Below are 6,097 nucleotides of genomic sequence, written 5' to 3' on the forward strand. Positions count from 1 at the left end.
TGCTTGGAAAACTCGTTCTCCGGAGCTGAGCCATTCTCTAGGCTTGCTACTCAGCACACCGCCCCCCCCACCCCAACCGCCGCCACACTTGGCATGAAGACCTACCTTCCTCTGGGCCACTGTCCTCCCCCCCAGGCTAAAGCCAAACCATGTCCCTGTTCATCCCACATCACATCCATTTCTGCCTCTGCGCCTTTGCCTGGGCCCTTTGCCTCCCTCTCCCTGGGCAGTTCCTGCCCATCCTTCTGACCAGCTTTGAGCTGCAAAACCCCAGCCCTGGGTTCCTTCTCTTTGGCCACTAGTCCCCCACGGCCCTAGGTTCTCCTTTTCTGGGGTGTTATGTGCCAGTGCGACCCTATGCTCTGCTCAGGGAAGATGGATGCAGGCCCAGCTGCAGCATTCCGTCATTATTCACCCACATTTCATTCACAACAGATGAGGAAGCCATGGCTCAGAGAGGTTTAGCAACTGCACAGCTGGAGAGTGGGGGACTCGGGACTTGAGCCCATGCTTATGTCACTCCAGAGTCCACAATCAGACTTTCCTTCTCACCGGGAAAAGCACAAAAAGGACTGCTGGGTGTCGAGACCCCTTCCTCCGGGAAGCCAGAGAGCACAGTGGAAAGAATATTCTAGTCTCTTCTCTCTCTTTGGCCAGTTACCAGTTATAGGATTTTGGCAAATGTCAAGGCTCAGTCCCCCATTGTGAGGAGGGGCAACAGGTTCTACATGCTCGGGTTGGCATGAGTGTCAAGTGAGATCATGGATGGGAACAGGCCGGACAACTGCGGAGTCTGCCACCCTGTGTGAAGCTGCCCAGATGAGCCGGGAGATCCAGCTCCAGCCATGCACAGAGTAGGAGAAAAGCTGGAGCAAACCGCCCAACCCAGCCCAGCCCACCCTTCTTGCAGAGGCTCTGGGGCTCCCAACTAAGCCTTTGCCTCTGCTGCCCAGCCAGCTGTGCATTCTGCCTTTCTACCTGAGCTAAAATCATCGCTTACGGATGGTTGGAGCTAAGGGAGCAGAGTGCTCTGAGGGAAGAGCCTAGATGATGGGGTCCAGCTCTGTCTCTGCACAGCTACGTGATTTATCCTCTCCAAACTCAGTTTCCTCATCACTAAAATGGAAAGGAGAATCTGGCAAAGTGACCGTGATCATGTTGACAGATAAAGCCCCTGGCCTACAGTAGGCATTTAGTGAATGAAGCTACTGTTAACCACTGCGGACAGAACCTTAACGGTCATCTTCTTCAAACTCCACATCTCCAGGGGCAGGACCTGACCCTAGAGAGAGGCAGTGACTTCCCCAAGGTCTCCCTGCAAAGTGAGCAATGGCAGAGCCAACACTAGACTCCAAACCCTGTAATCCTTCCATCGCATCCTCCAGGGAGTTTCCTCTGACTTCCAACCCACTTAGGGCCTCCTTGCTCTGATCTCAGAGCCTGCACCGCCTGACTCACCTACTGGGCCTTCCAAGAGTTCTGTCTCCTTCTAAGACTGGAGGTTCTTTCTCCTGCCCTAGCCTCCCCAACATTGCTGTCACAAGCCTGGGTCCTCTGCAAGGTGTGCAGACACAGCCAGGGACGTTCCGAGGACTCAGCTGAGCTGGATGACATAAATTCCCAGGATGAAGGGGAGAGAGAAGTAAGAGAGGGAAGGGTTAAAGCAAGGCAGCTGGAGCGGGCAGGCTGCAGACGGCCCAGCCCAGCACTGGGAGGCCTGTACCACTCCATTCCTTTGCAGATCAGTTACACCCAGCTGTCTCCCTCCCCACCGCCAGTGCCCCTCGGATTAGGCGGGAAAGGATCCCCGGCCTGCAGCCTGCACACGGCCCATGGGGAACAGCGCCTGCAGCCCACGCCTCCACGACAGCTGCTGAGTGTCAGGCGAGAACATAGATCAGCAGGGTCCTGGCAGAGGTGCCCCCAGCCCAGGCCCTGCCCCCAGCATGTGCAGGAGGGGCCGCCTGACGAGAAAGGGGGTCTGTAAGGGATTTGAGAGGTACAGGGGAGGGACTGCTCCCAAAAATACCTCCTCTGCCCATATGTCACTGGGCCTCAAATTCTACTGTTAGACATCTTACAAACTTCAGGTCTTTCAAAGACACCAATTAAAAACTGCACTTCCTGGAGCAGCTGGCATTCTTAGGCACTGCTTGATGGGAATGTCTCAGTAAAATTTATCAAAATTTTATTTTACTTTTACCAAGTATATATGAAGTCCCTCAAAAATGTCTGTTCTTCTGTCTCAGTAGTTCCAGTGAGAACTTTAACTTAAGATGAATTTACCATAAATAGTGTATAATATGGGGGAAATGTTGAGGGCTATAGTTTCAAGATAAAAAGATATAAGTACTCTCAAAATACTCTAAAAAGCCGTATGATATAACAAAGAAAATTTAAAACTAGAAAATGTACCTAAAATAAAAAACATGAAACAGTTCCACCAATAGGCCAGATAATATGAAATTTCTGGAAGCTGTCAAGCAAGTGGGAGACAGCACAGTGTATAGGTTGGACAGACCTTCTGGGTTCTAATTCTGGTTGCTTCACTCACCAGTTCTGTGACCTTGGCAAGTAACTGAACATCTCTGGACTTCAGTTTCCTCAACTGTGAAATTGGAATAATAATTATAATAGTGGTGAGAATTATGTAAACATGAGAAGAGATCATGTGGGGGAACATCCTTGTGATCCCACTATTGGAGGAAACAGCATCACCCAGTGAATGAATGGGTGTGGTGTGGGCTGGGAAGCCCAGCCACCCACCTACAGAGCTGCTAAGAAACCCCACAGAGTACCAATTCAGATTAACGTAGACTTTTATTATAAATATTTTCAGTAAATTACAACTCATTAGCTATTTGTAAAAGATGGACAACCTGAAAATGATATCCAAGTTGAGACGACAGGGCAAATTTCCCTCAAGGAAACACCATCAATTCAAGAAACAGGAAGGATCTGGACAGTATTCTAATTAACATTCCCAGGATGATTTGTGAGGATATTTAAGTATCTATAAAATAGGAGGCTTGCATATAAAAACACAATTAGAAAACAAAAGCGTGTTTAGAAATTGAAAACATCCATGACCTTACAACAGAGTATCCTGCAATTACAGACTACGATGCAATTATAAACAATTAGAAAATTGGACAAAATACATGAAATCTGTGTTTTCAGACACTGAACAACAGGCAATGCAGGGCTAGGATCCTCAAGAGAAAAGAAAATAAACATAATGAGTCTTAATAGAAAGCTCCAACTTTCTGCCTACAGGCATTTTCTGGAACAAGGCACAGAGATGAGGAAGCCCCAGCAGAGGGTGGTGGTCTCATTAAGACAGAGATCAAAACAGGAAGTGTGAGGCAACTGGAATTTGTGTGGCAATGTATTAGAGCAGAGGGAGCTGTGTAGTGAAAGAGCTCCAGAAATATGCATAGATTAAGTCTGTTGCTGAATACTAAGGTACGCATGTAGAGAGCAGAAATCCATAAGGTTGGGCAAAGAACTATTGCCCAATTGTAAACTGAGGAATTACTGGAGCTTATACAAGGATAGGAGACATTTAAGTTCTTACCAGCCAGAGTGGAAACACCTCACTGAACGTCCAGAGCACTTAACTGAGCCTCTAGAAAGGGTCACACCTTAGAAATAGGATTAAACTAGCCTTAGAGTAAATCCCACCTTAAATCTGCTCCAATTAAGTTTTGAAACAAGCTTGAAATTGACTGTGCTGATACACAAGTAACTAAACTGTAAGATACAGCAAACCCCAAATATTCTTTAGAAGAAAAAAATCCAGACACTCAACAATGTAATAATAATGTTCAGAGTTCTAATTAAAGAAAATTACTAGGTATGCAAAGAAGCTGGCAAATATGACTCATCACAAGGAGAAAAATCAGCCAATAGAAACAGGCATAGAAATGACAAAGATGATATTGGCAGACAAGGACTTTAAAATAGCTGTTACAAATATGCTCAAGAATGCAGAGAAAAATATTAACATAAGGGGGAAAGAAATGGAAGATCTTTTTAAAAAGAAAATGGAACTTCTAGAGATGAAAACATAACATTTTAAATGAAAATAGGATTGACAACACATAAAGACTTCAGAAGAAAAGATCAATGACCTTGAAGACATAATAAGAGAAAGTATCCAAAAGGAATTACAGAGTGAAAAAAAAAAAGCTGAAAAAGTAAATAGAGCCTCAGTGACCTGTAAAATAATATCAAGAGATCTAAAATCCATGTAATTTAAGGCCCAAAAGGAGAGAAGGAAAAGAAAAAAGTATATTAAGAAATAATGGCTTGGGGTGCCTGGGTGGCTGTCGGTTAAGCATCCGACTTCATCTCAGGTCATGATCTCACAGTCCGTGAGTTTGAGCCCCGCATCGGGCTCTGTGCTGCCAGCTCAGGGCCTGAAGCCTGCTTCTCCCTCTCTCTCTGCTCCTCCCCTGCTCTCACTCTGTCTCTGTCTCTCTCAAAACTAAAGATTTTAAAAAATATTTAAAAAATTAAAATTAAAAAAAGAAATAATGGCTGAATCCAGAATATATAGAGAATTCCTCAACTCAACAATGAAGAAACAAACAATGAACAACAAAACAATTTGCCCCTTATTAAAGGGGCAAATAAACCAGACATTTCTCCAAAGAAGTAACACAAATGGCCAATAAGTGCAAGGAAAGATGCACAAATCATTAATCAAGAGGGAAACGAAAATCAAAAGCACAATGAAATATACTTCACGCTCATTAGGGTGGCTATGATTTAAAAAAAAAGAAAAGGGAACAAGTGTTGGTGAGGATGTAGAGAAGACTGAACCCTTGTGCGCTGCTGGTGGGCATGCAAAATGACAAATCCCTATAGAAAAAATATGACAGTTTCTCAAAAAATAAAAAATAGATTTACCATATGGTTTAGAAATTATACTTCTGGACATATATTCAAAAGACTTAAAAGCAGGAACACAAACAGATATTTGTATACCCATGTTTACAGAAACACTGTTCACAATAAGCAAAATGCAGGAGCAACCCAAGTGACCACTGATGGATGAATGGATAAACACTCAATGTTTTACACACAGCGAATATTATTCAGCCTTAAAAAGGAAGAAAATTCTAATACATGTTGCCATGTGAAGGAACCTTAAAGACATTATGTTAAGTGAAATAACCCAATTACAGAAGGACAAATACTGTATGATTCCACTTATATGACATGTTTAGAGTAGCTGAGCCTCATGGTCAGCCAATGAATTGCACAGAGGTTATGCTTACTCTGCCTATCAATCTGTATGTGGGTTGATGACAGCATTCAAATTTATAGTCATGGTGCTGACATAAGGATAACATATGAATCAATGGAACAGAATTGAACTCTCAGAAATATGTCCATATCTTTATGGTCAATTACTTTTGACAAGGGTGCCAAGACAATTCAATGGGAATAGAATAGTTTTAAACAAATGGTGCTGGGATAACTGGATATCTATATGCAAAACAATGAAGCCAGACCTGTGCCCTACACCACACAGAAAAACTAACTCCAAATAGACTACAGACCTAAAGGTAAGGGGTAAAACAATAAAACTCTCAGAAGAAAATATAGGAGTAAATTTCCATGACCTTGGGTTGGGTTAAATAAAGCCTTCTTAGATGTGATACCAAAAGCTCAAGTGATGAAAAAAAATAGATACTTTGAACCTCATCAAAATGAAAACTTTTATGTTTCAAGGGGCAACACGGAAAAAGCAAAAAGACAACTCACCAGTGGAAAAAAGTGTTTGCAAGTCTTATGTCTAATAAGAGACTTGTACGGATAATATATAAAGAACTCTTACAAATTGATAATAAACAACAAATAAGCCCAAATAATCCAGTTTTTTAAACGGGCAAAGGATCTGAATAGATATTTCTCCAAATAAGATGTACAAATGTTCAATAAGCTTATGAAAACATGATCAACATCATTAGACATCAAGGAAATGCAAATAAAATACACAATGAGATACCACTTTTACATTCACTAAAATGGCTATAATCAAAAACCCAGATAATCATAAGAGTTGGAGAGGCTGAGGACAAATTGA

This window comes from Prionailurus viverrinus, chromosome D1 (genome assembly GCF_022837055.1).
Source record: "Prionailurus viverrinus isolate Anna chromosome D1, UM_Priviv_1.0, whole genome shotgun sequence".
NCBI lineage: Eukaryota > Metazoa > Chordata > Mammalia > Carnivora > Felidae > Prionailurus > Prionailurus viverrinus.